Source organism: Dermacentor albipictus, chromosome 9 (assembly GCF_038994185.2).
Source record: "Dermacentor albipictus isolate Rhodes 1998 colony chromosome 9, USDA_Dalb.pri_finalv2, whole genome shotgun sequence".
Taxonomy (NCBI): Eukaryota; Metazoa; Arthropoda; class Arachnida; order Ixodida; family Ixodidae; genus Dermacentor; species Dermacentor albipictus.
In genome coordinates this window covers 23509512-23522357 of record NC_091829.1, presented here as the reverse complement: position 1 = coordinate 23522357, position 12846 = coordinate 23509512, and the positions used below count along the sequence as shown (strand labels likewise).

General features: G+C 45.3%; 1 long non-coding RNA gene across 1 annotated transcript; it reads left to right on the top strand.

The window, feature by feature from the left end:
* The first annotated feature begins 226 nt into the window (after positions 1 to 226).
* On the top strand, positions 227 to 11545 carry LOC135902005 (uncharacterized). The gene is made up of 4 exons (XR_010564356.2): positions 227 to 1598; positions 2464 to 2704; positions 6578 to 6671; positions 8352 to 11545. It is a non-coding gene; the product is annotated as an uncharacterized lncRNA (long non-coding RNA).
* The last annotated feature ends 1301 nt before the right edge of the window (positions 11546 to 12846 follow it).

Below are 12846 nucleotides of genomic sequence, written 5' to 3'. Positions count from 1 at the left end.
TATAATACAGCTCCGGTTATCTGTCCTACGCATTACATGGCCCGTCAAGGTCCATCTTTTCTTCATGATGTCAACTCATATATCGCATACCCCTGTTTGCTCTCTAATACATATCGCTATTTTTTCTTCTCTTAAGGTTATTTCTAACATTTCTCTTTTCAAGGTTTCTCGTTAATCTCGAAGTCTCTGCTCCTTGGGCTAGTACCCGTAGAATGCAATGACGGTACTCAATTCTAGGATAGTGGTAAGCTGCCGATCATGATTTTATACAGCGTGCCATATGCGGCCCAATGGATTTTCTTTTCCTCACAATTTCTTTGCCTTAATCGGGATAAGATTTCACTACTTTGCCTTGATCTGTCATTCTAGAGGCTGACAACCAATCAGAAATTCTGTTGTCTCGCTAGGAAATTCAACATTACTTTAGATTTGTGTATTATAATTTTAAACCTTACTCATTCAATTGGCTCAGTTATGCCAGTCAAACCTTACCGTTACCAGCAATTCCCACGAGAGAAAAGATAAAGAGATCGCACAGCGCATTGATACACACCTAAGAATTCCCTACCAAGAAGTTTGAAAGTTACAACCGGAAATTGATCGTTCTAGCAGAACATCATGTGCACAGCAGTCCTTAGCCCTAATTGGAAGAAAATGAAATGTTACATTCGTCAATCACTCTGTAGCTAAATATAACTTGAGCAAAACTGCACGCTGTGTTCAGCAAAGGTAGAATGAATATAATCGAAGAGGAGAAAATGCAGGTGGCGTCCATCTTCCAAACATACGGTTATCGCCGAAAGTTCAAAGAAACAAATCTTTGATGTTCATTCGAATCAACTACGGCAAGAAAGATACTCGAAGTAAAAAAAAAGTATAATGATTGGGTTTGTTATGCGTCAGCATCGTATGGGTTCTGTTCTTGTCTCATGTGAGAAATCGCTGTGTCACGGAGTGGATGGCCTAGGCCATTCTGCACAACCTATTATGTCGCGCTTCATGTCAGGGTTTTGTCTCTTCCCTGTGCTTAGACCGTATTATTGATTTGTTGGGAATTGGTACTATGTTATTCTGGTTCCCTTGCGTTTGCCCGTTCTGGTTTTTCCTTTCCATCGTTTACTGTCCCATCAGCGCATTAATATCTTCGCAGGAAACACCAAGGGCCGTATCTTTGCTTTCAAATTGCGTTCCTGTGTATGAAAATATGTGGGTGAATAATTGTCATTCAGGCGCGGATGGCCAGTGGTTCAGCAGCAGCATCTGAGACGATCACTTCTTAGGCGATCACTTTCACAGGTAATCACACCGCCTCAGTGCGAGTGTACAGCCGAAAGCTTTCCTCGCTTTGTGCCGAGATTGCTATCTGAGGGTGTACAGAATAGTGCAAGGTTTCCTGTCCGCATCTCTCTTTTGTTTTTCACATACACGTGGGATGTTTTTCTTTCTTTCATTTTTCATGAGTGCCAAGAACAAACGATCCACATGTGCCTGTCATACACGGACTGTCCATCAAAGGCGATGCTCGCTTTTCGTGGGTCCTCATCGGGTCAAGCACTGGACGCATCACCGTGGCCGACTACAGGAATAACGCCACCAAGGTGAGCGCACGGAAGACGAGACGTGTTGTGCCGTAATATTTCTATTGCCTTTCACACTGCCAAGATCACTGCGTATAAAACAATTTCACGCGCAGTAAACTGTATACGAAGTAAGGTTAGTCTTTTTATCAGCCGCATAACATGCCGCAAATATTTGCTTACTAACTAAATTAACAAGCACGTTGACGACCGCCCACAGGCAAACACGAACACACCTCATTAGATGTAAGCTGACGCTGGCTGTTGCACATTCTAATTATTGCGGTCAGTATTCCTTGCGAACTTCACCCAGCTTTAGGTAAGCTTATCTGTCTGTTGGTTTATTTATCCACGGCTAACCTGTTCTACGCCAACTGAGGTCTCGGGAAAGCCTGTGATTTGCTGGGTAGAGCATCGGGCAGCTGTGCTAAGCGAAGAGGGTTCCAATCAACTCTTCGGACCAACTTGGGTGACTGCTTATGTGATGTTATATGGTGCTCCTCCATCAACTTCTTTCACGCCATTATGGTTCACTGTGTATGTGCCTCTCATCAGTGAACCATCTTTAGACCCTGGTTATGTGCCATTACCCGCCATGATGGCGTAGTGATTTTCGCGTTGCGCTGCTACGGCCTAAGGCGTGGCATCAAATCGTGGCCGTAGTGGCCGCATTTCGACGGGGGCGAAGTGCAAGAACGCCCACGTAGCGTGCCTTGGGTGCACGTTAAAATAGTGGCGTTAAAATTCATTCCACAGTCCCGCATTATACTTTGTCTCATAATGCTATCGTGGTTTTGGCACGTAAAACCCCGTAAAAATACGTGTCGTTGGGTACGTGTTGCCCTTCAGTCAATATAATTTATGAAATCTTGGGTAAATGTTCCAGGGGACCTGCGTCTTGCTGCCTGACCTGCAGAACGGGTGGCGAAGCCTTCTAGCACGATGGTGCCTCGGAGCCTCCACTGCGGATCTGGTTGCCAGCTGATCTTGCGACCTGGTATCTCAACGCCAGTCCAGTTGTTCTGCCTTCATGTGTTGCTGCGCACCCCGTACACCTCATGGCAAGCTGTTTTTGTGGCCTCCTCCCGGGCTGCTGAAAAGATCGCACATGCGCTAAGGAATCACAGGTACCGAAGGATTTTCTTCTTTGCAAACGTTTTATTAAAAAAGTAGTGCAAGTTGTGGGTTAACATATGCAAACTTATCATCGATGTTAAGTTCGTTCTTTAACGTTATTTCATTTCGGCAATTTCTTTGTATATAATGATTGTCCTCGCTGCAATAAAAGGCAGTCAAGCCTCAAACGATATCGCGGGCTCCTTTCGCGTTGGCTGTAATTTTGTCGTCGTCGGTGCATGTGGTTGCGTTATCGGGAAAGGCTTTAGCTTTTAACTTCCGAATGCAACGCACGCCGCTTTTTAAATACACCACGACGTGGCTGGATCAATGCTGGCTGCTCCTTTTCATAGGACATCTCCATGGCGTTTGGTTCACACAAGGCAGAGATGGACAGGCCGGCCTTTGCAAGCTTCCGCTTCTTAGCATACGAGTAGAGCACAATCCTTGCAACTATTCTGAATTAATTACCCTTGTCAACTTTTGGTGTAGCGGTCAGTCGAAGTGTCATACGCTGCTTTTTTGTGAAGTCGCTTTCTGTTTCGTGGTCGGGAAGTAGGCGTATCGGTGGATAGACAAATCTAATGCAGCCGCCTCTTCAGTGCACCACGTTCTCAATTTTGATGTCGTCTAGTTGAAATAAATAAGATGTTCGTTAGGCACTCCTAAGCGCAATTAAAAACTTCGTCATAGAGAATTCCAGAAATACTTCAGGCAGATTTACGTATGCTGATGTTTAAACTTGTTTATGTGGTGTTAACATCGGTGGAGAATAATGATCCAACGCGCGGGTTATGATATCTCTGAAGTCAAGATTTTTACTGAAGGCTGTACGACCAACGGCGGTATGCACAAGTGTTTCATTTTATTCTGTGCGACGAGTAAACTAATGCACTATTTATGCACTACCTTCGCCTCCTAAAATTTTTAGAATTGTGCTTTAAGCAGCTCAGAAGCTATTCTGAAATGCATGCAATAAATAAGGCGGATGTACTATTTGAGACGTCTGTGAAGCGATGTCACGAAGACGAAGGCATTCTCAGCTGAAATGAGTGTTGGAATACGTGTATTTGCAGTGGTAATGATATGCCCTTCCAAGTAAAATCAGAAAAGAACCGCGCAGAAATTCTAACAATCTTTATTAAGCTATATGCTTTATATCCGCAACATTATCCCTAGATTTTTGTATTGCCTTTAATTAGTGTCAATGTATGTGAATTTGCAGAACTCGTCAGGCTTGTCCAGGTGCAGCTTTTTAGTTAAAAACAAAGACCGCTGGGCAGACTTTCTAGCAGCCTATGGGCTCCTGTTTTTCCTCTAGGATTTAGCGTCAATTCCCGTATCCTTCGCTTTAATTAGTGTTGGTATATGGATGTTTGCTGTGGTAACGATATTTCCTTCAAGTAAAGATTTTAGAGAATTCAGAACAGGGCTGGGTTTACATTCTAACAACCTCTATTAAGCTATGCTTTACCTCGGCAATACTTTTCCCTAAATTTTTGTATTCCATTTAATTTGTGTCAGTGTAGGTGAATTTGCAGAAGACGTCAAGCCGGTCCAGGTGCAGCTCTTTAATTAAAAACGAAGAGCGCTGGGCAGACATTCTAGCAGGCTATAGGCTCATGTTTTTTCCTCGACAATAATTTTGCGTAAATTCCAGTATCCTTCGCTTTATTACTGTTGGTGTATGGCTGTTTGCTGCCCTAATGATATGTCCTTCCAGTAAAGTTTTTAGAGAAGTAAGAACAGGGCTGGGTGTACCTTCTAACAACCTTCATTAAGATTTGCTTTACCTCGGCAATATTTGTCCTAAATTTTCGTATTCCCTTTAAATAGTGTCAATGTATGTGAATTTGCAAAAGTCCTCTGTGTCCAGGTGCATATCCCCATTTAAATACAAAGAGACCTGGGCAGACTTTCTCGCAGGCTATAGGCTCCTATCTTTTCTTTGACAATTGTCTTGCGTATATTCCAATATCCTTCGCTTTTATTAGTGTTGGTATATGGCTGTTTCCAGTGGTAATGATATGTCCTTCCAGTAATGTTTTGAGAGAAGTCAGAACAGGACTGGGGGTACATTCTAACAACCGTTATTAAGCTATGCTTTACCTCGGCAATATTTTTCCTAAATTTTTGTATTCCCTTTAATTAGTGTCAATGTATGTGAATTCGCAGAAATCGTCAAGCCGGTCCAGGTGCAGTTTTTAGTTAAAAGCAAGAAGGGCTGGGCAGATTTTCTAGCGAGCTATAGGCTCATTTTTTTTCCTCGACAATAATTTTGCGTAAATTCCTCTTTCCTTCACTTTAATTAGTGTGGGTATATGGGTGTTTGCAGTGGTAATGATATGTCCTTCCAGTAATGTTTTTAGAGAAGTCAGAACAGGACTGGCGGTACATTCTAACAACCGTTATGAAGCTATGCTTTACCTCGGCAATATTTTTCCTAAATTTTAGTATTCCCTTTTATTAGTGCCAATGTATGAGATTTTGCAGAAGTCGTCAAGCCGGTCCAGGTGCAGCTTTTTAGTTAAAAACAAAGAGGGCTAGGCAGACTTTCTCCAGTTTTTTCCTCAACAATAATTTTGCGTCAATTCCAGTATGCTTCGCTTTAATTAGTGTTCTTATATGGGTGTTCGCACTGGTAATGATATCTCCTTCCAGTAAAATCTTTAGAGAAGTCAGAACAGGACTGGGGGTACATTCTAACAACCTTCAATAAGCTATGCTTTACCTCGGCAATATTTTTTCTAAATTTTTGTATTCCCTTTATTTAGTGTCAGTGTATATGAATTTCCAGAAATCGTTAGGCCTGTCCAAATGCAGCTTATTACTTAAATACAAGGAAGGCTGGGCAGACATTATAGCGGGCTATAGGCTCATGTATTTCCTCGAGAATGATCTTGCGTAAATTCCAGTATCCTTCGCTTGACAATTGCGTCCACGCAATTGTCAAGTGAATATGTTGGTGGCGCCTAACTTCTATGCACTTGGATATCGCCGAATGTTCAACGAAACTATAATCTTGCATATTTTTAACCGTCAACTGTGGTGAGAGAGATAGTTCAGGTGGAAAAGAAATATCCTGGGGAGTTTTTTATGCGTTGTCGTCACATGACTTTTTTTGTTGTGTCACTTGTGGAACAACGCTATCATTGAGTGCATTGCTTCGGCCATTCTGCAGAAGCTGTAATTTTGTTCTTCAATACTGCGTTTTTTCTACCTGTGACCATCTTTGTTGCTTGCCCCACCTGGCCATTGTTCTCGCCGTAATTATCAATCAGCAAGGGCACATTGAGGATCTACTCACGTATATTTACCGTGGTTACTTTTTCTGCAAACATAATTGTAACCCATTGTTTCTAACATCAAAACATTCTACTGTACCGGGCTCCTCATCAAGGTCCTTTACTCAAGTTAACAAAGCCGTTTTGAAATTTTGCAAATTTAGAACATCTTAAATTGTACAAACAAGGGAAATATAGAATATTGCAAACTCAATATTTATGGATTCACACTTCACTTATAAATTAATGTAGTTGGTGAAGCGGCCACAGAAATGGCACAGGCCACTGATAGGCTGCAGTTCAGCTGTACATTCAGTTCCAGTGTGGGGGAGCAGCAACGAAGGAAAGTGAACGACAACCATGGTGTTGGATAGGGAATTTTAGTGAAGCATTCAACCTAAATGCAGTGCAGTCAATATCACTGAAGAATTCTGTGAGAAGCACGCTCAGCACTGGGACGCTCATTACTGTCCAAACGCAATATATGTGTATCGTGGATCAACATTGATAGAGAATGTGACAGGAAGACAAAGTGAAGTTGATTATTCTTGATTGGGGGGAGTTTTAATGCTGTGTTGATTAAAATGAAATGGTTTGCAGGCTTGTAGCGGAGCAGGCAGGAAGCTGTATGTCGGGCTCAAGGAAGCAGTTGACGTATTTGTTGCAAACTGAGGTCTCCGTGTCACCCTCAAAGGTGAGATACGTGCGAACCGTTGCCTGTGGACATTTAGCATAGCAGTGTGATCGGTATGACTGATTGGTATGAATTCATGCGGTATTGAGGGTTGGCGGATATTAGAAAATATTGAATAACAATTTGGGTATTTTTCGATTCAATTCAGTCGTCTAATTTAATTGTCAAACTTTCAGAGTACAGTATGTTTCCAATATTTCTCGAGTAGCTTCAAATTGGTAAATGTGTGATCAAATATGATATCCACGCAAGAGTACTGTTATATTTTTCCCCGCAGCCATATTAGGCATACAAGTGAAGTTACGCAGTAAACCAGGCTATGTAGCTGTACGAGCCTGATTATACCGCCTTTGATAACCTAATATTGCCAAAGATGATAAAAAACCGGTGTTTTCCCTCCAATGTTATGTATCCAATGCTATTGTACAACCTTTTGTTGATTTCTTGTGACGTGTGCACCTTTACTCGCCAAACTGGAATTAAGACATTGGCCTGAGCCACTGTAGCTGTAGGTGACGGACATTCTGACACAAGTCAATTTGCACAGTTTGTGTCAGAATGGTGGGAAACTATTCTGAATAGAGTTGTTTGAAGAAATAATTTGATTCATTTTCCTCATACTGCTGCTCTCCGAGAGCAACATGTAACACAGTAGTATGCCACGTTAAGCTACAGGCATTCCGATCGATTGCTTTCTGGTCACGTTGCTGTTTACGCTGATGACACAGGGGTTGAAATGGCAAATACAGCCGAATTGCAAAAATTAAGACTTCATGTCAACAGCATCGAATTTCTGGAGTGCCTATCGTTAAGCTAGCTTGATGTGTTCCTTGCCGTCGGAGCAGATAAATAGCCCTCTTTTCTGTATCACAATTCACATACTGGGCTGATTCATCACTAGGACTCATGCTTTTGACAAACATTGGCTAACCTCACAAAGCATTAGTATGCCATTGACAGCTCAATATTTGAAATATTCTAAGTTATTTGCTATTACTAGGATGGCCCATCTAATTGCTCATATTTCCAGGCTAGAATTGTCCCGCATGGAGCACATGGGTTGCGCTGCGCTCATGTCACCGAACGTCACGTATGCGCGGGCGGTTTCGAGCGAGAACTTTGCGGCGTTCGAAGGTTTAGGTAATGGCTCTTTGTCCAGTTTTTATGAACAGTACCATTTGTATCCTTGCTTGGCGATGTGCATTATGATAAGTATTTCCTCGTAGACAGTTTAGGCCACGTTCTCTCTAATTTTTTTGCAAGTTATGATGTGTTGTATCCTGAATGTCACTTTGTTTTTACCGTACATTTTGAAACATACGTTTCTTTTCTTTTTTTGAGGGGTGGGGGGGGGGGGGACTTGCAACCACACCTTGTCGTTAACCATATAAAGGCCCCTTACACTTTGTCGATGAGTAGCCTGTTAGGTACTCTACAATAATAAATAAATAGATAATAGAAAATGTATATAACTTTATTTCTTATCTTATATCCACGTTCGACGCACTGTGACCGGCACTAGGAACCAGGGTCCGTAAATTTCCTCTTCCTACCATCCATAGCACCTACTGTCTATCGAAAAGAAGGCAAAATTTTGAAAACTGAGGAAAGAAAGCCGCGATCAATTTTTTCTGCCTGAAGGTGTCTGCAGCCCTCTAATTATTAATTTTTCACGATCAGAGCAACGTGCTCATCGCATGTGGCGATGATGGCGAGGACCTCCCCACCACGGACTTGGAACTGCAATCCCTCGATCGGGAGCAACCTGCTGCCGGACCGCCGAACAGACGCTGACCCAGGCTGGAAAAGTTCACCTGGAACGTCAAGTCTCGAACCGGCGTCAGAGTGGCCACATTTATTGTCACGACAACGAGGCAATTGACACCATTGCTCGAAATCCCAACAAACGCGTGGTTACACACATACACACAAATAAAGAGACTCCAAACAGCGCTGGCCGCATGGCCAGGAGAGGACGACGATGGCGGCGTTCAGCGCCGATGACGTGCAAGACGACTCACGCTTTCGTACCACGAGTCCAACTAATAAGTATTTGCGGGGTAGATCTTCGGTAGCCTCAGGATAGGTTGGGGCGGGTCATCGAAATAGAGCTTCGGTAACACAGGCTTACGGAGTTACCCTGTTGGTATCGGCAGAGGAAACTCGAGGAGTGAAACGGTGGGTGGCATGAATAGCCCGCCGAACGGAAAACCACGCACGCCGACGAAATGTGATGTTCACGGGAGCGTATTCCCGCAATGTGTTCTTCATCCAGTCACCAATGTGTTTCTGCACCCTTTTAACCCTGTACTGCACAACGCAGATTCTGTATAGTGCGCGTTTGAGATTTCGTAATTTAAATTTGCGTACGTGGAACACAAGTAGCCGTACTAATTCACCATCAGGGTATTTTCATGTCCACTACATGAAGAAGGCCTCTCCCAGCGATCTCGCATTACCGCTATCCTGTGCCAGCTACTTCCAACTTGCGCCTGCGAATTTTCTTATCTCAGCTCGACTGCGCTTCCGTTTTCTTGGCACCCATTTTGTAACCCTAACGCTCCAACGTTTATCCATCCTACGCATTACATAGCCTACCCAGCTCCATTCCTTTCTCTTTATTTCGATTACAATAGCGCGTATCCCTGTTTACCCTCTAATCCACAGCTCTTCTCCCGTCTCTGAACGTTACGCCTAACGTTATTGGCCCCATTGCTCTTTCCGCGGTCTTGTTCTCGAGCTTCTTCAACCTACATGTTTCGGCCTCATATGTTGGCGCCAGTAGAATGCAGTGATTGTAGACTTTTTCTGCGACAGTGTTTTTTTAGTCATAGTGGCTTTTTTCTCCCGCTCAGGATCTGGCAATGCTTGCCGTACGCACTCCAACTTATTCTTTCGCTTCTGTAAATTGCTTTGTCTTGATCAGCGTCTCTTGCGACTTCTGACCTAGGTAGATGGACTCGTTCACAGACCCTAGAGGCTGATTGGCAATCCTGAACTTTTGTTCCCTTGCCAGGTTATTGATCATTTCTCCTGATATTAATCCAACTGCACCATTACGCTTTTTGTTAAGGCCCTCAATCATTTGTAATTCCTCCCCGTGTTGCTTAACAGGACGTCGTCTGCAAACCGAAGGTTGCTGAGATGTTGGCCGTTGAACCTCTCGTAGTCCATATTTTGGCAGCTTTCGTACTGTGAAGCATGCAGTGAATACCATTGGAGAGTTTGCGTCTCCTTCACTGACTGTTTTATGCGTACATTTCTACTTTTCTTGTGGAGAAAAAAGGTAGCTGAGGAATGGTTTGAGCTATTTCCGAATATATTCACGTATGCCATATGTACTTCTTGATTACGTAATACTTCTATGAAAATGCATTTGATTCCTTAGAGACACCAGCAGTCGTAATGAATGAAAGGATTGTAGAGTGGATTGTAGAGTCGATTGCCTTACTGATGACAGGAGGAAGAAGAGAAGGGAAAGAGATCTGTTGAACATCCCGAAGCCAGCCTTTTATTTTGCCTCACTGAGGTTGAGTGGTGGCTTTACTCAATGGGAAATTCGTGAATTTGTTGGAGCCATGTGGCGGTTGTGATTAGGTTCGGAATCTAATTGCAAACGAGCGCTTGCTGAACTTATTCACAGTGGAAATGTGTCCTCGAAGACGAGAAATCGAGGAAATTCTATGATTTTTCTTATGTGGAACTGTGTTTGGGCACTACAGGGTTAACTACTCCCTAATACTATTCGCGTTAGTGTTGTGTGCTTTGAACAGTGAACTCTGCAATGTATTTGGAGACTTCCGCAACTAGCGGTTTCGTTAACGGACAACGAAGCCTCGTCGGACACGTTACTTATACTGCTATTCACAGAGAATCGCAAGGACTCGCCAGAGGTCGAGTAAGTAAGAAAAAAAAAATCTGGCAATGACCTATGACGCGCCACTGGTGCCTATCGATGATGTAGCCGGTGCAGATACCCATGCCACTGGCATTATGCGCAAGCTAAGCAATCGTCTTTCAGGATTGAAGAGACTGTTCGATTGACCGGTTCAGTTTAGCGTTTGCAACCGAACAATCGCATTACGTACGTGAAGAAATATCGACCCTGGACACGTCCTGAACGTTAGTGGCGTTTTGCGGCTTGCGTGCGCTATGATAGCGTACGGTATTTGAGAAGTTTCAGGTTCGAGTGTCCGTACGCTTAGTAGTGTCGAACATGGCGGCGCCCATGGCTCCAGCTTCAGCGTATGTTCTGATAACCGCTCTCTGAGACGCGTTTGTCACCAGTACCTATAAAAATGAGTGTTATAGGTACTGGCGACCTGAAACTCGCCTGAAACATTACCGCATAGCACGTAAAATTTCAGGTCAGCCGGCGATTCCGGCGCCCGTAGGCCTAACCAGACACGTCGGCGTAGGAACGGCGAGGCGTTTGCTAATGGATTGTCTTGGCTTGGATACGTTTCGCACGAGGCACCAGACGGCAGTATGTTTTGCGGAGTCTTTGCGTTTGTGCTCCCATGCGGTAAACTGGTCGTCTTGAACGGACGCACGCCGGAACATCCCACAAATCTGATTACGTTTAGCGTAAATCGGCAAACTCGCTTCTTAAACCGTCTGATATTTCGTGCTCTATTGAAGTTCCACCGCGGGCATTTCTCTGGTGCCCTATCCTTCGGCATGAACGGCCGCACGCTTCTGCCTGGCCGGAGGCTTCCTGAAAGCTGTCCTAGATGGTCTGCGTCTAAAATGAAGATTGCAGTGTCTCGAGCAGCTACCGCCTTTCGGGGTCTTGCAAAGTTGAGTTTGATGTCTCCATTCTGTGTGTGTGCGTGCGCACGCTGTTTCACACCAGAAATTTGTAATAACGTTCACTGGCTTGGAAATAAACTTCTCTTGAATTAACGCAGTGTGTCTAGTCTCGCTTCATTTTCCTCATGAATGTCTCGCATACGAATGATGCGTTCGCTACCTACAAAATAACCCATCCTTACTGCGTATGTAACGGTTCGAGTGCATTAGAGTTAAGACGCTGCTACTCTACGCCGCGGCAAAGTCGACGACGAAGAGAGTAGCGTCACCGCGCAGCCAGCGTTACTGGCGGCTTCGTGTGCGCATAAGCATGGCCAGAGCGGGGTGGCGCACGTCTTATCTCGTCGCCAGAATGAACTATGAGAGCATGGGCTGCGACAATGGCCTAGCTGGCCAAGCTACTGGTCGACAAAAAAACTGTAACCGGTGTGCCGCTCCGGTAGCCGAGTGGCTTGAGTGTTGAACTCGTATTCTTCAGGACGGTGGTTCGATTCCCGCTGCCTGCTTCGTTGTGAAAAAAAATACCACAGCGATGCGGGTATCGAGACTCGAACAGCTGTGAGGACGGCAGTTCGAACCCCGGTGCCTGCATCGTTGAAAAAAAAAAGTCAGCGATGCGGATGCCGGGGCTCGAAGTGCCGTCCATGAAGGGCCGAGGTGGACGAGACGCTGGGTCCCCGGACACCAGTGGACCAGCTGCATCCTAGGGCCGGCGTCCGCATAGGAAATGCGCGGATTGGAGGCGATGCGCATGTCGGCACTAAGACGCAGATGACCCCCTGGCAGTTCCGGCACGCAGCTGTACTCCCTGCACACCCAGCTGTACCGGAGTGTGGTGGATAAGGGGGAGTTTTGTGTCATGGTGCACAACATTTCCTCTCGCTATCCCCCGGGTATCCTAAGAGGGTGGATACCTGTTGCTTTTGGGGGAAGTGCGGGGCGGACCCGAAGGGGAAGACACCCGCCCCCAATGAAAACCGAACCCCGCACACAAAATTGACCCGGCACACCCCCGAAAAAATCAACCGCGACCCGCCCCCCCGCAACCCAAAAAATTCGCCGCGACCCCCCCCCCCCCGAAAAATCCCGCCGTTCCCCTAGAGGTCGACCTGTAAGGGAAGGCGCGGGGAGCGGAATTTTTCGGGGGGGGGGGGGGTCGCGGCGAATTTTTTGGGTTGCGGGGGGGGGCGGGTCGCGGTTGATTTTTTTGGGGGGGGGGTGTGCCGGGTCGGTTTTGTGTGCGGGGTTCGGTTTTCTTTGGGGGCGGGGGGGTGTCTTCCCCTTGGGGTCCGCCCCGCACTTCCCCCAAAAGCAACAGGTATCCACCCTCTTAGGATACCCGGGGGATAGCGAGAGGAAATGT